The following is a 25,493-nucleotide window of genomic DNA, read 5'->3' as shown; positions in this document are numbered from 1 at the left end:
TTTTAAAATGTTTATTTTTGGTTCATGCCAGCGCACAGCATTTTTTAACAGAGATCTCATATGCAGCAACCTTGCCAAACTCAAATATCTTTAAAAAACAAACAAAATAACATCTATGATCCCTGCCCTTTCCTCTGCATTTCCTGATCTCTGTTCACAGCAGAATGGAGGAAAGCATTGGCTTTGAGAGAAGAATAGGACAGAAATTCTCATTCTGAAATGCAATTGCATTGTGATACCGGGAGGCAGTTACGGAATTTCTCTCAATTTTAGGGATTCTTTTTTAGTTAGCTCTGTCTACCTCAGAGATATTAAATAGTATCTCCTTTATTGAATGAGCAAGAAAATAAGCTCACGGATGCAAAACTCTTGGCATGTGGTAAGTACTTCATAAATGTTAACTACTATTGTTGTTATTATTATGTGGTTATTTCCAGTAGATGGCTCCACCAATTTGGGAGTGCAAATATTTGTGCAGTTTCTTAAATTAGGGGAAAATTAAGTGGCAGCTGAATGTACAGCAGGGTTTCTTAGCCTTGGTTATAAAATTTTGGCCAGATCATTCTTTATGTGGGATTGGTCCTGTACGTTGTAGGATATTTACTAGCACCCTTGACCTATTTTCATTAGATACCAGTGATACGCCTGCCCCTGCTTCTTTAGTTCTGGTGGTAACAACCAAAAATATCTCCAGACATTGCCAAATGTCCCTTGGTGGGGAGAGAAGCAATATGCCCCTTAGTTGGTAACGACTGGTCTTCGTAAATCTTCAGTCTTTCTCTTTCCCTCTTTCTCTCTCTCTCTCTCTCTCTCTCTCTCTCTCTCTCTCTTTCATCCAAGTGACACATAATAAATTTTCCTGCAGTTCTCTCTGACCTTCTACATCCTGTCTTGTCTCTGCATGTCCTTCCCCATCTTGAAGTTCACTAGGTCAGTGACACCTATCAGCAGGAAGCCAGAAACTGCAAAGATCTGGTCCCTAAGGGATTGTCTGACTCTCATGCTTAAATTCACATGAGCCCTGTGGTCTCCGTGGAAATATCTGCCTCCCTTCCCAGAGCTAGCTGGTGGGTGGTCCGCTTGCCTTTGTTGCACCCCATGCTACCCCCTCCTGTGTTTCAATCAGCAGCCTGCTGGGCTTTGTTAACGTAGCTGCTTTTGGAAGAGAACCTGATCTTTTAAATGATGGAGCCGAGGATGTTAAAAAAAAAACAAAAAAACTTGAACATAGCAAATCAGATCGTACTTTGAGATGAATAATGAGGGGTCCAAGGAAAGGGTTTCAGAATCCTGAAAGGAGCAATTAAAAATAATGAGTATTGAGAAGAAAGCATTATTCTCAAAGAGGAAACCCAAGGGCCAGTCAGCACACTTGAGCGTGTGCTTGGGGTGTGCTCAGCCACTTTAAGCAGCAAGAACACTGAGGGGCTTTACCTTGATGAAATGCGTGTGCAGTAAAGAGGAATGGAAGTTAACATGGCTCTTGGCTGGGGTGGGTTCCTACTGTGTTTGCTTACTGGCAAATAATAATTGAGTAATAATTGATGAGTGTTTACCTATTAAATTGAGTGACTGGCTGCCCCCCCCCCCTCTTATTCTGCAAAGCTGGTCCGTGGTCACCTGCTCTTGGTGAGTCAACTTCCCAAGCCTCTTCCCAAGCCTGCTGCTCTTGGGAAGGTTAACAATAATTGTCAAGGCTCACAGAAGAAAGACAAAACCTCTTCCCAATGACACTTCTGCTCGTTGCACTACATTTTCCAGTATTGACTGTGTCCCTTGTTCATATTCCGGTATCTTTTACGTCTATCCCAACCTTCTTCTTGCCAGATTCTGAGACAGTTTTCTTAGTGAAAAGTCCTCGGAGGCTGGCATCCCCAGCCACTGCTATTTTGGTGATGCTCTGGAATAATCCATCCTAACTAAGTTATTTGCATTTGTTCTTGCTACCCGCCTGCTTCCCTGACACACTCCCACATACTTTCCCTCCCACATAATCCAAAATGTTGGGGCATCATCTTTCTGTGAGATGAACTATCAAAGAAATTGCACTGGACACGTTAAAGAGACAAGAAGATTTTTTTTTTCGAAATCAAACTATTGGCTGATGTAAAAAATCTTTGTTTACCTCATGAAGATAACCTCCTATACTTTATCTGCGGCATTATTTATAATAGAAAATTATAAAAACCATGCTAACTAGCTATAAGAGAATTGACTTAAAATGCACGCTTGTGGCATATAGTATAATAATAGATAGCCATTAAACAGCTCTTAGAATAGTATGTGATGATATGAGTAGTGTTCATTCTCTTTTGGTCAGTTGAGGAAAGCTGGTTATGAAATATATTGTAAAATATGATGCTTTTTTGAAAATGCATGCAGAAACCAAGACTGAAAGAATACACACCGTTTAAAAAAATTTTTAATGTTTATTTTTCAAGGACAGAGACAGAATGAGCAGGGAAGGGGCAGAGAGAGAGGGAGACACAGCATCCGAAGCAGGCTCCAGGCTCTGAGCTGTCAGCACAGAGCCCAACGTGGGGCCCGAACCCACAAACTGTGAGATCATGACCGAAGCCAAAGTCAGATGCTTAACCGACTGAGCTGCCCAGGTGCCCCAATACACACCATTTTAAAAGTAATTATCTTTGAGTAGTGATATTATGGATTATTAATTTCTCTTTGCCAGTTTTTTTTTGCAGTGTTTATACAAGCATATGTCCCTATTGTAATAAAAAAAAACGAGCAAATCTGTTAAAATGAAGAGATGGAAACACTAACTTTGACAAATATTTTATCTCATTTCTTGGATTTTTAACAATAAGAACATGATGTAGATATTAACTTATTAATACTGTCCGGTACATCTACTGTCCTACATCTGTAGATGTTCATAGGCACAGGAGGGGACTGCAGGACAGTGGGAACAAGTTGATATTTTATGCCTGTCAAAGTCAAAGTTTAAAAAATGTTTATGGGTTCTAATCAGCAATAATTGTTGCCTGCTGATGCTCGAGTTCTCCAACTGGCTACAGTCCGATTTCCAATTGAATATTTAGTTAGCATATCAATTTATTCTCATTAGTAAGCCTGTGGTATCGTAAATAATTCAGAAAATTTCTACCAACAAACACACAGTCACAGTCACTCTTCACTGTCAAACTTGGAAACGGGAGATCCAGCAGGCATACAGTTTTCTTGAGTATCTCTTTCCTGTGGAAAACCATGGGAAATGGTGTAATTGTCTAGATACTTCTCACTCCGGTGACATATGGGTTATTTTTCATGCCATTCACAAAGTAAGAAAAGAAAAAGGCCTTTGTAAATCTGTTGACCAAGAATACTGTCACTTCCAAAAACATCATCCTCAATTTTAATTTTATTTGAATCTCTCAAGGGATATCTATGCTGTAAGTTAGATTTTTGGTTTTCATTTTCCTGAGTCTTTAGTTTCTTTCAGAAATCAACTCAAAAAGAGTAAAAACCATCAACCCTGGGCCTTCCTCAAATAGAATGATTGAGAGAATGTTGCAACAATTAGTAATGCCAGCTTGCTAATATTCTTGCATTCACTCAGTAAATCCTATTCACACCAGATGCTTTTCTCTGTGTGGGAATGTGAGGGTTAATTTTATGTGTCAGTTTGATGGCCTAAGAGATGCTCAGACAGATGGCACAGTGTTGTTTCTCGGTGTGTCCCTGAGGGTGTTTCTGGAAGAGATTAACATTTGATTTGGTAGGTAAGTAAAGAGATCGCCCTGACCAATATGGATGCCTCATCCAATCTCTTGGGGGCCCAAATGTAACAAAAAGGCAACGGAAAAGCAAATTCTTTCTTCTTGAGCTGGGATATGCATCTTCTCCTGTCCTTGGACATCAGAGCTCCTGGTTCTGGGGCCTTTGTTTCCTAGGACAGATACCATTGACTCCTGTGGTTTTCAGGTCTTTGGATTCAGACTGTCTTAAAGGTGGTAAATTATGGGACTTCTAATCCTCCATAGCCATATGAGCCAATTTCTGTAATAAATATCCTCTTCATATCTTTATATTTATATATCTATACATATCTATCTATCTATCTATCTATCTATCTATCTATCTATCCATCCACCCATCTATCCATCCATCAATCCATCCATCCACCTATCTATCTATTCTATTGATTCTGTTTCTCTGGAGAACTCTGAGTAATAAAAGGGTTAGAATAGTGAATAAGGTACATGGAATCCCTGCCCTCAAGAAACATGCATTCTATTTAGGGAGGCAGGTAGCAAATAAGCAAACTAAAAATAATTCCAGATAAAGATAAAGGTTCTGGAAAAATAAAGCAGAAGAGTGTGAGAAGCAATATAATATAGCAGAGCAGTGGTTCTCAAAGTGCCTCAAAAACATGACACCTTCTCACTTTACCAGGAATGAAGGAAGGAAGAATCTCAGCTCCCACCCTCACCATTATGCTGAGTGTCCTTGGTCAGGACACAATCGACACAACTGTATGTGATGGTCTTAGCTACACTAAAGGAATGAGTAACTTATATCTTTACTTCCCGTATGAAGGAAGTCCTGCAGTCATGGCCAGTTTCGTGCATGTGTGGCCTATACAGCTGCACAGGACCTGCACTGAGAGGGGAGCATGCCTCGTTCAATGTTATATGTTTAATAATTTTGTCTTTGAGCTTGTGATGCCTTAGTGAAATCTGACGGGACCATGGAGCCTGGCTCGAACAGAGAGATACATGCAATATGACTGCCCAGTGTTCCTTGCCATCCCATTTGTAAATAACATTTGCAGTGCTCTGTGAGCACAGAATTTTGGTGGATACACAATGTGTGGAAGTTTAACAAAACTCACAGCAAGTCCAGGGTACGTGTGTTGCATCTATAACTGATTAGGCAGGAACACGACAACATCACATTTTCCATGTGAACCAGATGTTGCCTTGAACTTAGAAAGGAGATAATAGTGTCCTCAGAAATATGAACGACCCAAGAGTTCTGTCACGTCCTTTCTTGCTCATATTACTTTCCTGAACTAGACAGCCACTTATATTGAAGATGATCACATGGAAGGAAAGGGCAAGCTGGGGTGCCTCTTCTCCCCACCCTTCCCTGCCCATCCATGAGCCGAAGGCATAGGGTGTTGATGGAGTGTACATGAAATAAAGAGCGAGGAGTCAGTTTTATACAATGATCTCACTGTCCTGATAAGAACAAAGCATATACATGTATGAGCTACAAAATACCGATCGTGTGATTTTGGTGAATTTGTGCACAAGTTAAATGCTTATCTGTTGGCATATAAAATCAACATTGTATAACAATAAAAAGGAATGTTAAAATTTATACTACTAATTTAAAATTAATTTTATTGATTTATGTTTACTTAGAATGATATTTAGTAGCAAACAAAAACAAAAACAAAAAACCTGTCCACTATGACAAGTCAAGACAGACCATGAAAGAAAGGGAAAAGTAACTCTAGCAGTATTTGTTTTCTGGTTTTATGAATAAGAGGCACTCCGTTTTCGTTTTGCACTAGGATCTGCAAATGATGACCTCTTCCTGTCTGTGGGAAACTCAGTGAGTTCAAGAGACTATAATGAAGAAATGATTGACACAGGGCAGTGAGAAATTGGGAAAGACATATCCTGACCTTTTCCCCTGCCTGCCCTCTGATCTTCCAGGCCCTTTCTTTGGCAAACCCAACTAGAAGCCAGCCAGCTAGGGAGCCTGGGGGGTGCAGCCCATGGAATCAGGTTCTAAGGACAATAAGGCAGGTCAGAGGAGGGCAGAGGAAGGATTGGGGGGGGGGGTGGTGATAAAGTGAGAATAACTGAGATATAATAAAAAATAGATATTTGGTCTTTGCTCTCAGTTCCTGGCAGAGAGCTCCTAAAACTTTTGGAATCTTCTTAGGGATAAGAATATATTTTGTACCACCTGGCAGGGTCTCTAGATAGCTTCAGGATGGGGCCTGGCTGCCAGAAAGAGCCAGGCGTGATTAGAGGGCTGTGACTTTCAGCCCCACCTGATCCTGACCTCCAGGGAGGGGAGAAGAGCTAGAGATTGAGTTAATCGTCCATGACCAATGATTAAGGAAACCACAAAACCCCCTAAAGGACAGGATTTGGAGAGCTTCTGGGTTGGTGAACACGCTGAGGTGCTGGAAGGGTGATGTGCCCAGGGAGGTTCTGGCAGCCTCATGCCTGTCTCTCTTACCTTGTGTGCGTCTCCTCTGTTTGACTCTTCCTGAGATACAGTCTTAGTAATAAGCTGGCAAACATAAGTAAAGTCTTTCCCTGAGCTCCCTGAGTCATCCTAGGAGAATATTGAATCTAATGGTGAGGTCATGGGAACCCACAGATTTTAAGTTGGCTGGGCAGAAATGTGGCTATCCCAGGCACCCCATTCACAGCTGGTGTCTGAAATGGGGGCAGTCTTATGAGTAAGCCCTTGACCTAGAGAGCCTTCACTAACTCCTGACAGTGTCGGAATTGAATTGAATTGTGGGATAACTAGTTGGTATGAGAGCACTGGTTGGTGTTGGGAAAACAACTTGGTATTAGACTTGGTATTCGCGCTTGGTGTTAGAAGTGGGGTCAGAAAATGCCACAATAACCGGCACGCTGCTCTACTGATGGGGACAATGAATGCTGAGCTCTGTACTAAGCATTTTTCTTCATTTCTCTTCAGATTCTCATAGTAGGGTGAAATGGCCAAGTTATTAGTAAGCGCATCAGGAAACCACAACTGGGGAGGTTGAACCGAGAGCTTCACCGGGAACAACTAATAAGTGTCAGATACAGGATTCGGAACTGCATTAGGTTCCTATGGCTGCTGTAACAAATTGCTACAAACTCAGTGGCTTAAAGCAACACAAATTTGTCATTTCACAGTTCTGGAGATCAGGCTAAAAAGGGTCTTACTGTGCTAAACTCAAGGTCTCAGCAGGGATGCGTTCCTTCTGGAAGCAGAGGTGAGAACCTATTTCCGTGCCGTTTTCAGCTTCTAGAGGCCATTTGCATTTCTCAGCTCCTGGTCCCTTTCTCCATCTTTAAAGCCAACAGGGGGGCATCTTCTAGTCTTTTTCTCTCTCTCTCTGTTTGACACTTCTGCTTCCCCTTCTTGGAACCCTTGTGATTACATTGGATCCACTTAGATGATAGAGGATAGATATCTCAAGATCTAGTCATATCTGCAGAGTCTTTTTTACATCATAAGGCAACATATTCATTGGTTTCAGAGCTGAGGATGTGGACATTTTGAGGGGAGCCATTTAAGCAAAATTTTTTTTATTTTTACATTTGTTTATTTTTGAGAGACAGAGAGAAACAGAGCACAAGTGGGGGAGAGACAGAGATAGAAGGAGACACAGAATCTGAAGCAGGCTCCAGGCCCTGAGCGGTCAGCACAGAGCCCAATGCGGGGCTGGAACTCATGAACCTTGAGATCGTGACCTGAGCTGAAGGTGGACGCTCAACCGACTGAGCCACCCAAGTGCAAGGGGAGCCATTTTTCTGCCCACCACAACATGCAGCTCTGCCATCCTCCGGTGCAGAATGCTAGAAATGGAAAATTAGCGACATTTTGAATTTCAGATCTCAGCATATTTCCTTGAGTCCACACAGTTTAAAAAAAATTTTTTTTATTTAACTGCCAAGATTTGACTCAATAGTTTTCTTTTTTTAAGTTTATTTATTTATTTTGAGAGAGAGAGAGCTCGGGAGAGGCAGAGAAAGCGGAAGAAAGAGAGAATCCCAAGCAGGCTCCACACTATGAGTGCAGAGCCTGATGTGGGGCTCGAACCCATGAATAATGACATCATGACCTGCACTGAAATCAAGAGTCAGATGCTTAACTGACTGAGCCACGCAGGTGCTCCTCGACTCAATTGTTTCAATAAAAATCTGCATGTCTGACTTGTCTTAAAGAAGTAAAGAAGCCATGCTTTTGGCAAAGTAAGAATAGGTCCTATTGGCTGTCCCTGGTGGACGGGTTGTGGACTATCCAGTTACTATAACCCCACAGTTTCCTGGTCATGTTCTCAACATGGAGGCCACATACCCATTGTCACTCGTCATCTTACTCCTGACCGCTGGGGCCATTTGCGGAAGCCATCCCATCTTTGTCCCTCTTCGTGCCTTTCTTTCCTGCTCATACACATCCAGTGGAGTTTTAAAGGATGAGCAAATTTAGCATATGTGTCCAAAAATGAATCTGCAATTTTTAAATCTAGGTATTGCCAAAATATTTAAGCCTTATTCCTGTCTCATTTGGGCATGGGTCAGCAAATATAAAAGCAAGCAAAAACCTGTGTATAGTGACATCCAGGGCATGGCTGTGATTTAGTTTGAAAGGCTTTTGAAAACCAACCTTCTCGGTGTTCGGTGGAATGCAATGGGGCTTGTTAAAATAAGCCTTTTTCAAGTTATTGACTGTTTGCCAAGAAGACACCCTGTTCTGGAAACTCGAAGAAGCCTCCTTAAGGTTTTAAAAGTGAAGTCTACAGGCCTCTGCTAAAGTTTCAGATATTCCGTTTGTAGTAAGTATATAGGGGGGAAAAGGTGGATTTGGACTTCGTAGTTGCTAGGCAACAATGCATTTGGCCATTGCCATTCTAGATTTAATAACCTTTAGCTTCTGCGCTTTTTTGGACGTACGGCTAATTTACAGGCAAGTAGCCCTCACATTGATTCCACCTCTTCATCAGAAATGCTGGTGTCATGCTAAATTATGTGGTCCATGACATCCTGGAGGTATGGCAATTTGGGTTAATATACTGCCGCAGTTCTACAATGTGGACCTTCCAGTGATTATTAATGAAAAGCTGTGCTCTGTGTCAAATTAATGTGCCGTAGAGTTATGCTTTGGCTCAAAAGCAAAGCCAGATAACTGATCTCTGCCTCTGTTTATTAGCAGAACGCTGAGCTCATTATTGCCCTTGTAAATTGGCAATATGCTCTGAAATGCCAGCCTGTTGAGCCTTGATCGGGGATAAGGGGCATTCTCCTTCATTGGTAGGTTGTGTTTTCCTTTTCCACCAAATTCAACCCTGCGGTGAAAAAAAGAAAGGCAAGTTGTTGCATTACAAATTCAGTTCAGTCTCTTCAGATCCATCTCATGTAATCTGTGTAATAGTCTGTGATACATGGAGTTTATGGCCCCATGGTCTCAGCTTATGGCACATAGTAGATTTTCAATAAATGCTCATCGAGTGTTCAGTCTGAGGTTAGCCACCATGGAGGCTGTTTTTTCCTTTTGTCTCGCAAGCCCTCTTTCCCCCTTTTTCTGGAAACTTGACCTGCACTTCCTTCCTCGTGCTGGCCATGGTGGGCATGTAATACAAATTAGGCTTATAATAGTACCTTATTCTTACAGACATAATGAAGGAACCGGGAGTCTGCACACAACACAAGCAAAACCAATGCAAGCCCTCCCTAGAAATGGTTTGAAGGTGTAACAAAGCCCTCTCCCCTTTTCTGAGTGTGCACCTGATAAAGGTAGGACTGGGGACCAGAGTGAGACAAGCAAGGTGCCTTTAGGACACAGAATTTAAGGATGCACCTACTCTCAGGGCCCTGCAGGTGCCGGGCTGATACTTGAAAGTGGTACTTCCTTAAATAATGACCAGCACCTGCCTCGCTGGCCTCAGCCTGGCCCCAGACCTGAGAAGATGTGAACCTAGAAGTGCCAGCAGCCATTCCTTCAGCCACACAAAGAAGTCCGTTTCATTTGGAAGGAGTGAAATCCATAAGCAAAGTAGGCCTGCCCCTACCATTTGTAGGGCCCAAGGTGAAGGTACGAATGAAGCACACAGCATATGTTTGAAAAGTTATACTTCATTAATAAAGCTACACCAGTAGCCCAACTAACATTTATGCCCAGTGACCATCAGCCATGTCCACGGTCTTCCCCTCGGGACCTGGAGGCCAGACGGGCTGAACCCCTCTCCCCTGACCTCCTAGCCCTGCATATCTGAGTGGTAGTCTGGCCTTGGGAGATGAGTCACCCACTCACCAGTCACTGAGAGACCAGGCTGAGGATTTCCTTCTCCCCACCTCATTTTCCTGGCTCAGATAATACTTCAGCCCAACTTTATCCATGACAAGGAGAAGGCAGCTATGGCAGGAGGCCTATTGTTATCTCCATGTGAGATCAGAAGTGGAGAAGTCCCCTGGGTCACCAAAATGGCCACATAGACTGTTGGAGTTTTAAAGATACCCCTTTAAACCAACTTCTGCATGAGACGAACTCAAAGAATAAAGAAAACAAAGCTTTGGTAAATGTGAAACCCTCTCCACCTCTCCACCATTCATGGCGTTTTCAAATGTCATACTCGAAACAGCTCAAGAACAAAGGCTGTTTTTATATAAGCAAAAGCAGTACACGCATAAGACCGTCCCCTGCCCAAACCTGTCCACAACTCTGCCAGAAAGATATGGGGTGATCCAGGCAAAAATGTATTTAATTACCCAGATTAGAAACTGAGTATCATGACTTTCATTAGCATGTAGAAACAGCTATTCAGAGGGTGCTTGACATCAGTTTTCTCTTTTCGATTTTTCTCTCCTCCTGGAAAAAGTGTTGGGAGAATTCTTAAGCAGCTTGAAATGATCTTCTTCCAATATTTATCAACCAAACGCTTTACCATGGATAAAGTGTTAACCGAGACTCTAGCGGGATATATTATGGGATTTTGAGATCTTATCCTAAAACAAACTTCTTCTCAAAAGATGAGCTTCTGCATGATTTGATAATATGCTCCCTCCTTCACTGTAGAAGAATCCAAAGACAAATGTAAACAGAGGTAAAAATGAAGAGTCATTTAAGGCAGAGAAAAGCCAAATGACCAGCTTCTGTGTCGGGAAGATTGAGTTTCCTGCTGTTCAAGAAAAAGACTGTTTTTACCATAGTAATGGTGCCCAAATCCATTAAATGTCTTTTTAAAAAATTTTTTAAATGTTTATCTATTTTTGAGAGAGAGAGACAGAATGTGAGGTGGGGAGGGGCACAGAGAGAGAGGAGACACAGAATCGGAAGCAGGCTTTAGGCCCTGAGCTGTGAGCACAGAGCCTGATGCGGGGCTCAAACTTACAAACCACTAGATCATGACCTGAGAGGAAATTGGACGCTGAACCAACTGAGCTGCCCACGTGCCCCAAAATGTCTTCTAATTGAGGGACCTTTGTATTCCATCTGTATCCTTGTGTGTTCTGTAGAGAAGGTTTCTCAACCTCAGCACTACTGACGTTTTGGGAAGGATAATGCTTAGCACCACAGGGGGCTGTCCCATGCATTATAAGATGCTTAACCACATCCCTGGCTCTTTATCCAACTGGTACCAGTATCACCCTACATCCGTGTGATGACCACCGAATAGATCTTTAGGAGAGGCCAAATGTCCCCTGGGGACAAAAGACCTCCTGGTTGAGAAAAATGGTTTTTGAGAAGTCCTCCTGGTTGAGAAAAGTGGTTTTTAGAGGACATTGGAAGATGGTTGCCCAGCCAAACCTCAGTTTCTTTGTGGGAAATTGCCTCTGGCCATCAAGATAAATTTGTGTGCCGATTCTCCCATTACAGAAGCTGGGGGGATCCTTGAAGGATCAATGAGCCAGATCCTCAGACTCATGGCCTCAGCAGGTCCCAGGGAAGGTGTATGAGCTAAACTTAGCCAGTTAGGTTCTTTGCTAGACTCCAAAGCTTCATTAGAGGAATGCGGTTCATGAATCGGTTGAGTCATTCCAGTGGCAAGTTCCCCGGCAAGACCGTTCAGCCATGACTCTTACTGATACCTTCTTCCTGTCTGTTCCACATCTGGTCTAATGGCCTTCTCTCCCAACTTGTAATAACCCTCATCTTAGTCTTTAAATAAATTAGCCAGAGTTACAAGGCCACTTGCAACCAAAGACCTTTGCTACAACAGATTCCTTACATTCATTTCCTTATTAAATCTTTGAAAAGCAACGAATTGGTGAAAAACAAAATCAAGGAAAAATAGAAAATCAAAGAATTTAAAATTTGTTTTAAACAATGTAACTAACTAAATATTATTCTTATACTCAAACAATTAAACATTAAATGATATTGGGATGCCTGGGTGGCTCAGTCAGTTGAGTCGCACTCTTGATTTCAGCTCAGGTCCTGATCTCACAGATCGTGAGTTCGAGTCCTTCTTCGGGCTCTGTGCTGACAATGCGGAGGCTGCTTAGGGTTCTCTCTCTCCTCTCTCTTTGCCCCTCCCACATGTTCACTCGTTCTCATTCTCTCTCTCTCTCTCTCTCTCTCTCTCTCTCTCTCTCTCTCTCTCTCTCTCAATAAATAAATAAATAAACTTAAAAAAATTAAGCCACATTTATTGCTTGTCAATTGCGTGCCAGTATTCTACTGTGTCCTTATGATACAAACTTTACTCTTGCTCGCCTCAAATAAATTTCCTCTTTGATTTAGTTATTTCAAACAAACAAAAATATTACAACCTGACATTAATGACAGTAACTGTTTACTTCAGGGATACTCAAACGTTCAGTAGCAAAACCCAAATTTCAAACAAAGTCTATTGCTCAATCTCAATATAAAGATGAACAAAATAGCATTCTATTAGTACCTTTTTTTGACTTCTATATAATCCTCTATATAAGTATAAAGCTTAGCTTTATAATGTTTATTCATTTTTGAGAGAGAGGTAGAGTGCACACAAGCAAGGGAGGGGCAGAGAGAGAGGGAGACACAGAATCAGAAGCAGGCTCCAGGCTCTGAGCTGTGAGCATAGAGCCCCGACTTGGGGCTTGAACTCAGGAACCATGAGATCATGACCTGAGCAGAAGTCAGATGCTCCACCAACTGAGCCACCAGGCTCTCCTTTATGCTTTATACTTAACGTTTAACTCAACCTATGAGAACACTAAGCTATTTTGGCAATGATGATATTTTCAAATTTTAAATATTAAAAAAAAATACTTAGACACCTCAGGGGAGCCTGGGTGGCTCAGTCAGTTAAGCATCAGACTCTTGATTTCAGCTCAGCTCATGATCTTGCAGTTCATGGGATGGAGCCCCACATCCAGCTCCGTGCTGACAGCACAGACCCTGCTTGAGATTCTCCCCCTCTCTCTCTGCCCCTCCCCCCGAATAAATAAATAAACATTAAAAGAATACTTAGAGACATCAGTTTGTCTCAGCATCCAAATTCTATCTGCCTTGAAATTCTCAATTTGTTCACCAATAAATTAATTTCTCCCTATAGATCATTTCTTTTTTTATGCCAGCTGTCAATTTATTGTCTGGATTAGCCCCAAATCCAACCTTCAGTACGAGCCCTGCAATCATGGAACTGGACCCTGTGCACGCTTCTCCTTTGCCCGCTGACACAATGTTGAGCTTTGTTAATAGAGGCACCTGGAGAGAGACCGGAGGAGAGAGCCTTTTCTCTTCCTTTTTGCAGCGTGCTCTCTCAGGAGGCTCCTGCAAAATGCACGACTGCTATAGTGGCCTGCTTCCTCAGTGCAAGCAGCTTCAGCCGCAGGTGGCTTCCCTAGCTCTGGTTCCTGCCACATTTGACATCAGGCAGCCAGGGGTATGTGCACCTCCGTGAAGACAGCTTCCCTCTAACCCCTCTTAGATGGCTTCCCAGAAAATGCTGACATGACACCATCCCATGGACAGCTCACCCAGACACCCCGCAGAGATTTCTAGAATCCTGCAGAATCCTTGGCAAACTTCTCCACTAGGTCACATGAACCATGACCCAGTTCTCTTGGACAAGGTCTGAATCCTAGCCCTGGGGGCAAGGGGACCTCTTCCTCATTCACTGCTTCAGCCCAGGAGGCGGGAGGTGCTTTGTCTCTTGGCTATTCCTGTGTTTTTTACAACCTCTTTATCCCTGGCTAGCCAATCCTCTGTTATGATAATTCCATGATAAAGTTTAAGTCCTTTATGTTAATGTTTTCATTTTCAAATCACTGGGTGGTTTCTGTCTGCTGACTGGAGCCCGATATATCATTTTTTCTCTGTTTTGAATCACTAACGTCCTTGTCTGACAGTTCCAACATGTCAAACATGTATGAATTTTTTTCTATTGATTTTTAACATTTTGACTGTAAGTCACAGTTTCTGTTTTTTCAAATGTCTAGTAAACGTTTTATTGTATCATGGATATTGTAGGTAATACTTTGTAGATTCTAGATTCTCTTCTGAGGGATGATGACTTTTGTTCTATAAGGTACTTAAATTATGGGAAGAGAACCCTGATGTTGTGAAGGCTTGGTTTGCAATTCTGTCATTGTAGAACTATTTACTTTATTCATTTTTATTGAAAATATTTGACATATAACATTGTGTAAATTTAAGTTGTGCAACACGTTAATTTGATATACTTTTATATTGTGATATGATTGCTCTTGTCGCCGTATTTAGCAATTCTGTCACATTATGTCTTTATACTTTCTGTTTAGTGGTTGGAATAAGTAAGTTCCAGTCTCTTAGCAAGTTTGATGATTATACTATAATATTGTTGTCTATATTAGGAATATTTCATTTTTATACTTAGTTGTTGGGTATATGTCTTAGTCCTAGGACTTTGTTCTTAACTGTTAAGGCATGCCTATTTTGAATAGAAAACAAGGATGTTTATTAAGACCCTGTAATTTGGCAAAACTTGAACTAAAAGCTCTATCTCCCCAGCACTGGGCAACAGATAACATCTACTAAGTTAACATAATTGTTTATTCATAGCTTCCTTGGAGTTCCATTCCACAGGTGGACATTTTAGAAGTCAGCAAATGATTTAAGGATAAGGGTGGCTTTATGTAGAATTGGGAGCTTCCTCCCTGTGCCTCAATCCTTTCTGCCCGCCACCCCCCCCACCCAATTTCTAGCCACACTGGCATCCCCAAGCTCTTATCTCTAACTCCCCAGGTTTTTTCCTGATTTTTATCTCCCATTTATAACATGGACCAGAATTCCACGAGATAGAGGCCATATAAATGTTTATCTAACCCTGTAGAATCCCTTGTTTCAAGGTTTTATCTTCTGTTTATACCTACCTTTTTTTTTTTTTTGCTCTCTTGTGCTATTTCAATAACCTATTGCTGTGTATGAACACACGCCAGAACCTAGTGGTTTCTAACACAAATTGTTCATTTAGCTCTCCTTTCTTTCTGTTGGCTGGATGGTTTTTATTTGAGCTGACTTGGCTTATTTGCACTGGGCTCACTAACGCACCTGCAACCAGCTGGAGGACAAAATGGTGTCTCAATGGTCCATGATAGCCTCACTCCTATTTGGCTAGTGGTTGTTGGCTGTCAAAAGGGGGCACATGGGCCATATAGTTTTCATCCACCAGGCTAAGTTGGGTTTCTTCTTGGTCATGGATTTTCAAAATAGCAAAAGCAGAAGTCTCAATGAACGAGTGGCATATTTTTAATGTTTCATTGGTCAAAGCAAGTCTCATGGCCAATCCAGGTTCAATGGGCTTCAGATTGAATAGATCCCACCTCCACATCTCACTGCAAGAGTATGGAGGCAACAGGGGAGGAATAGGTAGCTTCTTATGCATTCTATCACAAGTTTCTTCAAACTGTTTGTAGAAAGTCATCTGAAGTTTGGAGTTGTTTTTGGTCTAATATATGCTGCTTCACTCTTGCCGAACCTGTACTTTCTGGGTCTTTAAGAGCATGTGGAAGCCATATGTCATTCATGTCATGTGATCTGTTGCAAATTTGCTTACGCACTTTATGTGGTCTTGTATAAGCTATTAAACTAAAAGAGAATGTAACACTAAACCAATCCCAATTATGCCTGCTATATGGAGAACATCTTCTATACAAGAGATTTTTTCCTCACAGCGAAGCCTGATTCAAAGTTCCCACAATGCAAGACATGCTTTGATGTGTGATTCTTAATAAAAGGTAGTTTAGAGAGATTAGAATTATTTCCAATTTTGCATAAGGTCAGAATTTTTGTGTAATTGCATAATTCAGGTTCTGATAAAATATAACCATGGTGCATATTCACAGATATAACAAAAGTAGCCTTACTCCCAGGACCGCATAAAATAAATTAATTTGACAATATGAGTTAGCACATTTTGGGGTTACAGTGTTATCGCCTGGTATATCACCTGGTAATATTTGATGGGGCAGAATAATTTATTACAGTCTTAAAAATAATTTAATCATATTTTACTAAAATTCAAATAAAACATTTGCACAGTCCTTGAATAATACCTGTACTAAAAGGAACATAGTTCCTTAAATATTGTTTCATATGTGGCTTCTGCCGCAAGACCATAGATGTCTTGAGAGCAGAAACCCTGTCTTATTATTGTATCCTAAACTCCTAGAAAGTAATGATCCTCAATATTTTCTTTAACTGAAGTTTAATCAAATAATAAAACATTAATTTGGCTAGTGGCAAGATAAGTTTTGGTCCTGAATGGTGATTATTTTACAGCAAGTTCTGTACGTTAGGCACCATAAATTGCATCACAATAAATATTATTGAGTCCATATTATGGACCCGTGTGCTATGAGGACTCTACTGGATACTAAATAGGAATATTGAATAGTTTTTGTAAGCATGCAGCTCACAGTATTGAAGTGGTAATAAATATAATAGTAAAATCGCTGTGAACACATGCATTGTTGTTGAGAAGTCAATTTAGAAAAATCCACCCTCTCCTGTGTTTCTCCTTTGCTGTTACACTATTGCCAATCTCAAAACCCTTCTCACACGGATATATGGGGTTTTTCCCCACACCCAGCAATTTTGTGACACCAGCTAGGTGTCCTGCAATGTAACTAAATTCTGACGTTTTGTACGTGGAGACAGCATCGGGTCCTACAGGTTACGGGCTCAGTCCTAAGAGACCGATGTCCACCTCACCTGCCAATTGTGAGTAGTAGATCTCCATGTTGGCCATAACTTCTGTCCAACCTGGCTACAAATCGGGGCTTCCCATGACCCCTCTTTGGTTTGATTAATTTGCTAGAGGAGCTCACAGAGCTCATGGAAACACTTTCTGTTGCCAGTCTATACAAGAATGTGATAAAAAAACATAGATGAAGATAAAAGATCTCAGATGAAGAGTTGCATGGGGTGAGGTCTGAGGGACCCAAGTGCAGGAGCTTCTGTCCTTAGGGAGTTGGGGTATGTCATTCTTCTGCTATGTGGATGTGTTCACCAACCTGGAAGCTTTCCACACCCTGCAGCATTGGGATTTTATGGGGCTTTCTCATGTAGGAGTGATCAATTATTAACTCAATTTGCAGCCCCTTTCCCCTTTCTGGAGAGTAGGGAGTGAGGCAAAAATTCCAAAGTGCTGATCATGGCTGGGTCTTTCTGGAGGCTATCCAGAGTCACCTTATTCGAACAACACATGCTTCTAGTGCTCTCATTTAGAAAATTATAAGGGTTTTAGAAGCTCTGTGCCAGGAACAGGAGGCAGAGACCAATATACATATTTTCTGTTATCTCCCAAATGTAAAATGGTGCAGCCACCTGGAAAGCAGTTTGGCAATTTCTTAAAACGTTGAGTCTTTTAAGATGAGTATCCACCGAGAGAAATGAAAACATATGTCTGCACACAGACCATACGATAAATTGAGAATGTCGGTAGCATTATCCATGATAGCCAAAAAGTGGAAACAACCCAAATGTCCATCAGCTGGTGAATGGCCAAACAAAATATGATACGTCCTTGCAATGAGAGAACATTCAACAACTAAAAGGAACAAAGCACTGATACATTCTGCAGCCGGAATACGTGGATAAATACATCCGTGCATGTACCTCTAGAACATGATGCTAAGTGAAAGAAAACAAACACAAAAGACCACATGTTGCACGATCCCATCTGTATAACATGTCCAGTAAAAGGCAAATTTGTAGGGACAGCAGATTAGTAGTTGCCCGGGGCAGGGATTGGGAACAGGGAGTGTCTGCAAATGAGCACAAAGTTACTTTCTGGGGTAATGGAAATATCCCTAAATTCGATGCTGGTAATAGCTGCACAATTCTGTAATTTTTTAAACAACTACTGAATCGCACACTCAAAATGAGTAAATTTTATGGCTTGTAAATTATACCGCGATAATGCTGTTTTTTAAAAAAAAGTCCTCATTCGTAGGATGTAATATATTTTGGGTCAGAGAAGGCATGCTGGAATAGGTGGCCTGAAGTACATCTAAAAGGTGATAAAAATTCGCTAATTTCAAATAGCGAGTTCTGTGGTTGATCGGTAGCCGAACAAAAGGCTACCACTGAGATGAAAAACAGCCTGATGCATGTTGAGTGGGCCTGCTATGTGTGTAGCATCTACGGCAATTTCTGTTTCAGTAAAATAGGCAGTCGTAAGAGATGAAGCTAGAGATGTCAGAACTAGCTAGAACGTGGAGGGCCTTGTGTATCGTATTTTAAAAGTGGGCTCTTCTTCTGTACGTGATCAGGATATTTTGAAAGTTTGAAGCCATTATTGTCACCTAATTGACTTTAGTTTTCGGATGAACCACATGGCAGCTCCTCGTTGCCATGGGGATGGTCATGGAGATTGAGGGAAGCAAGGATTGTATGGGGAGGGCATTGCTGGTGCCAGGGCTTAAGAAGCTGGTAAGGGGCACCTGAGTAGCTCGATGGGTTAAGCGTCTGATTTTGGCTCAGGTCGTGATCTCATGCTTTGTGGGTTTGAGCCCCACGTCAGGGTCTCTGCTGTGAGCACAGACCTCGCTTCAGATCCTCTGTCCCTCCTTCTCTCTCTGCCCCTCCCCCACTTGCACATGTTCTCTCTCTCAAAAAAAAACAGTAAAAAGAAGCTGATAAAATATTGAAGATGAGAGATAAAGATGATTGTAGGTAGGTTAGTTGGAATAAGAATGGAAGACAAACCCTTTTTCTGTGAAATTTGCAGGGAGTGGGGATTGCATATGGGAAGTAAGAGGGAGGGGAGAATCAAGAAAGAATTCTAAGATTTTGGCCTCAGTGAGTAGATAAATGATGATTCCAGTAGCTGGAAAGGAGAATCCAGGAGAGATTATTTAAGGGAAAAGATAATATGTCATGACCTCTGGCCATCCTGGTGGCCAGGATGGGCCATTGGGACTGGATAAGAGACTGGATACAGGCCTGTATTTGAGCTTCATTAACAAGGCAGCTGAAACTATGGGAGTGGACTATTGAGCCAGAGTCAACATGTAGATTGGAAAGAACTGTAGGTAAAGAATGGGATCCCAGTGACCATGAAGGATGAAAACCAGAAAATTATTTTGTCTGGTGCTGTTCAGCCTGGATATCCCAATGCGCTGAGTAAGCTGAACTCTTGTCTTCCTAACACACTTTTACCAGAATTCATCAATTTTTTATCTCTTTAGTATGAGGTAGACTTGGCAAGGTATTAAACATGGCCGGCAGGAATGATGGAGAAATAATTCTAAACCATCTTCTGGACGTATGGTCTGTCCAGATTACTTGCTAGTTGGATAAGGGGACATCTGAAGATACTTATAGTATCTTAAATACTGTGAGTCGACAAAACAATTTGCCAATGAATTGAAAGTGATGTATTTCTGTCTTTCCTATTTCAAAGAAATTATCCATATCACTCACTAATTCAACTACAATAGAGCATCAAAATAATATTTTAATAGCAATTTAAAGTTGTCCAGTGATAAGCACAGATTCCAAAGAAAGGCGATCAAATATAAAATCATTCTTCCCCTCTCTTGTGGTTGGTATTTATTGCTGATTCACTGGACATTTAAAAAAAATTGTCTTGTAGATTCCTAGAATTGTAAGAAGTCATCCCATTTCACTTTCCTCAATTTAATTAGCAGAATGTTTGTACCAATGTCTGCTCCCTGACGGAGGAGTCCCTATATGTGGCTTTGGATTGGTGACTTTTACAGAATGTTGCAGGTGGAAGGAAACTTGGAATGAATCTTTATTTGCTCCTCACTGATAGATCATGGACCAAGGGTTCCCTCAATCATGTTTTATTGGGCTCATCTGCCCAAATTTCACTGTAACTTTGGTTAGTGGTAAATTTCTTTTAAAGGAAGATTTATCATAAAAACCTGGATTTTCTAGCTGTTCGTATAAAAACAAGTGGAAAATTGTACAGTGCTGGGGCCCATTTTCACATGTTAGCAGTCAGCTAGGACTGAGTAGAGGCTGACGTCTTTTGATGGGGCACATGCTTTCTAGGTGCCAGAGTCACAACCCCAGTTACTGCTGGCCGATTTACTAAATTACTTTTTTTTAACCAAAAACATAAAATAAAATTCAGTGTTATTCAACCATAATTTCTCACCAGCCATAATTTATTTTTAGTTATTACTGGATTGGTCTGCAGATACACACGAAGACTATTTTTAAAAGTGATTTTAAACTATTTCTGTTGAGCATGCTATCTGAGCATACTTTTGCCCAACCAGTTCCATGCCAGAGGAAACTAATTTGTGTTGTCACTTGTATGATAATTATTGCATTTACAAGACAATTTGAGACTCAATCTGGTACTATTTTCTTTTTAGTGTGTAGAAATCGCATAATTTACTATTCATTATATATAGCTGTTATAGGAAGTATGTGAACATTTTGGGATAAAAATTTTTAAAATACAGCAACTCGGCATGTCTGTTAAGGCGATTCAGGCTTGAAAAGCTGTAAGCGTTCATGCCAACATCTGTCTAATCCAGAAAGCTAGTCTGGTCTGGTGATAGTGGCAAGAGCTTGCATTTGAGCACTCTACTGTGGGATTCTGGGCAGCTTCCTGCTCGAGTTATCCTTCTGAGTGATGTAGAAGTTGGCGGAGATGAAGCACCGTTGGGACGCAGGCTGAAAACAGATGTTGTGACATCTTACCCCTTTAATTTTTAGAGTCTGTTATTTGCCTGGGTTGCTAAAACTGGTGTTGGTAAATTGAGACTGTTTATCTAGAATTTAAGTCACAAATCTGTGCAGTGATTCATATAGGGAAAATTCCCAGCGACTTGGGACATAGTCTGGGACAGCTGGATGGAGAAATGTCAGCAGCTGTGCAAAACGCCTGAGCTTCATACAGGCATAAGACCGAACAGAGCCCAAGATCATCTCCGCAGGTAAAAACTGAACGGTGGGCATGAAAGAGGCAGTGTGAATTACCAGAAATTATCCAGCATGATGGACAAGTAGTCTTCTTTCTTCAAAGGCATCTTTTCCTTCTTTTCCCTTCTGAGAAATGATACTTTTTTTTTTTATAGAACAACAAAGGTAATCATGCCATGGTAAGTAGAATGTTGAAGCAGAGACGTAATTGAAGGTTGAGTCATTGAGGCATAGGTCAATGTCAGCTTGATTAGCAGGTCAGGAACCCAGTATTAATAAGGGTTCAAAAGGAAATTTAGGGCCCAAGAAATATAAGATCCAAATAGGAGAAGGGTCCAGAGGAGCACATCTACTCATCTTTTGGCCGTGGCAGGCATTGCCAATCAATTGGACATTCTTCTTCTGAGCCTAGATATGGCATACTTCTCAACCCCATCCTTCCAATAGCTGCATGCTTTCCCTCAGAGGCAGAAGCCTACATATTCTCCTACTTACCAGCTCAAGATACCTAGTTCACTTTTCCAGAAAGATCAGAATGGAATGAATATAAAGGCTGCAGTTGAGTCACGGTGTTATGTATTGCTTTAGCACCAACCATGGGTAGGCAGAATTTTTTCTTAAACTCTGCTGAGGTAGGGCCTCCAGATGAAAAGGAAGAGAACATTTTCTTCTAACTCAGTTCCTTTGAACAACGGTTGCTGTCACTTTCAGTAAAATGACTCATTTTACTGAAGGAGATTTTTTTTTTTTTGGTTGTAAATTATCCCACTGACTTACATTACCTGGAAAGGTATCTATTTCCTTATTCATGTCAAATTACATGAACATAGCTGAATCTCATTTATTATTTCAATAGAAGGTACTTTTGTGTGTTCTGGGAAGCTAAGAATATGTTGTTCTTAATAAAACCCCATTACCTATGGGGAGGATGTGTTACATTCTGGATGGGATGTTCTGTTACAGGCAGGTCCTAGAGCAAATGTTACTGTAGATTATTTACGGACAAGGTTATATTTTGTTCCTTCTGTCTTTCACCAGTGAGCTTGTGACTCTCGGAGATATTCACCCTTTATCATCATATTCATTTGTTCTTTCGTGAATTTTAACATTACCCATTTATATTCAGGCCTCTGTTTGAGTATAACCAAATATGTTTTGATCTTGTCAGGTTCTCCTCCGTATTTCTGCTGTAGCCATTATGAGTCTTTCGTTGCTGTGTTATAGCTTTAAAGATACCTATCAGCCGCATAAGACATTTTGTCTAATATGACCTGATCCTCTTTAAGGGCTTTCTTTATATTTCTTCCTCTTTAGGGAAGAGTAGTATACAAAATGGCCAAGAGCATGCATGAATAAGTTATGTTGTTAAAATCTTAGTGGAGTGCCGTGAATGTAACCTTACGCTCCCATTAGACTTCAGAGAAAGCTTGTATCTTGAACATGGTTTTTGCAACATTTTCTTCCTAAATATCCTATGATTTGTAAGTAAGTGAACACTGCTTCCTATTGTGCTGAACCAACAGCATTTTCTTTATTATTTTTATTTTTTAATAAAATGCCATGTCCCTTAAACAGTTGTGAAAGAAAAATGAAAATCTGATAGGTAGGCAGGCTAATGTAGCATTATTTAAAATGTAATCATCAATAACGATGAATATTAATGCACGTGTTCTTTTTTTTTTTTAACATTGGGTGAAGTTTGCTCTCTCTTTCTGTCTGTCGAAATAAATGCTGGGGCGCCTGGGTGGCTCAGTCAGTTATGCAACTGACTTCGGCTCAGGTCATGATCTCACGGTTCGTGGGTTCGAGCCCTGTGTCAGGCTCTGTGCTGACATCTTAGAGCCTGGAGCCTGCTTCAGATTCTGTGTCTCCCTCTCTCTCTGTCCCTCCCCTGCTCATTCTCTCTCTCTGTCTCTTAAAAATAAATAAGCGTTAAAAAAAAAAGAAAGAAAGAAATACTTAAAAAAAAAAATAAACCAGAGCACCTGGGGGGCTTAGTCAGTTTAATGTCTGACTCTTGATGTCGGGTCGCTGTCCTGAGATCAAGCCCCATCTTGGGGTCCGTGCTGAGTGTGGAGCCTGCTTGGGAATTCTCTTTCCCTTTCTCTCTGTCCCTCTCCCTTCTCCAAATAAATAACATTCTTTTTAAAGTATTGGGTGAAGTTTTGTCATTTAACGTCAGCCTTCCATTCTTTTTCTTTTGCTGACAAATCCCAAATTAAAGCTCTGGAAATTCATTCCCATCTGGTTTCAAACTCCCAGGTGATTCTAAAGTACACCTAAATTGCTATCAGCACCTGTAAGCCTCTCAACTGTATAAAATTTTATGCTAAGGAAAGGATTGTTAGGATACTAAGTTTCATCATGTCCTGGAGACACCCTCCAGGTGTCTAAACTGTTGGTTTGCTGAACAGAGCATCCATTCTCAATCCCTTCTCTCCTGTGGGCATCCCAAATAGGCCCAGACACCTTCTTCGTAGCCAGATACGGGTTTTGAATTGGTATTGGTGTAGAATATGGTGTGTGGTATGGAGTAAGGATTTCAGGAAAGCAGTTAAGTTGGTTTGAGGTTGAGTGTGAGATTCTGACAGTGATTCCAGCTAAAAGATCATGGTGGCTTGGGTCAAGGCAACTGCAGTGCGGGTGGGGAGAAGAGATACACTTGAGGGATGCTTAGGAGTTTTACTTGACAGGAATTGAAGACTGTGAATCAAGTTGGCGGCATAAGAAGGTGTCAAGAAGGACTCAGGTTTCTGACTGTAGCAACTCAACGGATAAAGGTTTACTGGGATCTGAAATGTTGATGGAAGAGACCTGGGACTCCCCAGCAATGGAGTGATTGAGATAAGCAGAGGAGTACAGAATTAAAGGAGATACAGCGTCCAGGATGGGATTCTGAAGATGGACAGGAAGAGAAGCTAGGGAAGTCAACAGATTATGGAGGAGAAAAACCAAGAGCATGCAGTGTAACAGTAGCAGAGAGAAAAACAGTATTTTAACGTGATCAGTGAGGTCAAGAAAAGGACTGAAATGGACCGATGGATTTAATAGCTTGGGAGACTCATAAGATCAGATGAGCTGGAGAGGATTATGCCAAACCTTGATATGTTTATGAATTCATGTGTAAACATAAAGTACTATATAAATGTTAGCTACTTTCCCTCATCAAATCATAAACTCACTGAAGATACAGATACTTTTATTTATTTTGAATCAATAGCACCCACCTCGTCTCTTGCCTCAAACCTGTGATTATCAAATATTTGGTGGCATAACGAATGAACACACCGTGACACATTAGGACCGTTAGAACACTCTGTAATTTGTTTTAAAAGAATTTCTTTAGAAGTTATTTTTGTCTCTGACTTTACAAACCCAATTTTAATCCACCCCTTTAAACTTCCAATTGGGGAAAGTCTATCCTAGGCCATAAGATTTTCCTGATTTCAGTTATAGTCTCCAGAATTTGGGAATTTATAATTCCAAACAGAGGCAAACTTGAAAATATGAGTTGTGTTTCACTGGCCTCGTCTAGAAATGATGACTTTAAGTTTGGTTGTTACCAGTTTACAAACTTATGTGTCCACTTTACAGTATTCTTTGCTTTCATGGAGACAAATTCTGTGTTATCAACTGTTCTCATCAGCTTTTTATTCTTTTATGTAAACATTATCAGAATAAAAAATATAAAGATGTTATCCATTATAAAAATACAACACCATATATATATATATATATATATGTATATATATATATATATGTATATATATATATATATATATATATATATATATATATACTTGGTAATTTTATTATTTCAGGGCATTTTATTATGTTCCTAGTTTCTGGACATTACATATGATTAAAAAAAAGTGTAATAATATTTTCATTATAAGAATATGTATGAGGGGCGCCTGGGTGGCTCAGTCGGTTGAGCGTCTGACTTCGGCTCAGGTCATGATCTCGCGGTCTGTGGGTTCGAGCCCCGCTTCGGGCTCTGTGCGGACAGCTCAGAGCCTGGAGCCTGTTTTGGATTCTACGCCTCCCTCTTCCTCTGACCCTCCCCTGTTCATGCTCTCTCTCTCTCTGTCTCAAAAATAAATAAATGTTAAAAAAAATTTTGAGGGGCGCCTGGGTGGCTCAGTCGGTTGGGCGTCCGACTTCAGCTCAGGTCACGATCTCGCGGTCCGTGAGTTCGAGCCCCGCGTCGGGCTCTGGGCTGATGGCTCAGAGCCTGGAGCCTGTTTCCGATTCTGTGTCTCCCTCTCTCTCTGCCCCTCCCCCATTCATGCTCTGTCTCTCTCTGTCCCAAAAATAAATAAACGTTGAAAAAAAATTTTTTGAAAAAAAGAATATATATGATAGCATTGGTGGAAAATATGTAACAGGATAAAAAAATACAGATACTCATTCTGGTC

At 41.0% G+C, this 25,493-nt stretch overlaps 1 non-coding gene across 1 annotated transcript; it reads left to right on the top strand.

Annotated features, from left to right (window-relative positions):
- Positions 1 to 24,987: 24,987 nt before the first annotated feature.
- Positions 24,988 to 25,072, top strand: TRNAR-UCG (transfer RNA arginine (anticodon UCG)). Its single transcript has one exon. It is a non-coding gene; the product is annotated as a tRNA-Arg (tRNA).
- The last annotated feature ends 421 nt before the right edge of the window (positions 25,073 to 25,493 follow it).

The sequence above is a fragment of the Acinonyx jubatus genome, chromosome A3, assembly GCF_027475565.1.
Source record: "Acinonyx jubatus isolate Ajub_Pintada_27869175 chromosome A3, VMU_Ajub_asm_v1.0, whole genome shotgun sequence".
Classification (NCBI taxonomy): domain Eukaryota; kingdom Metazoa; phylum Chordata; class Mammalia; order Carnivora; family Felidae; genus Acinonyx; species Acinonyx jubatus.
The sequence above is the reverse complement of the archived record's forward strand: the minus strand, read 5'-3'. Positions and strand labels throughout refer to the sequence as shown.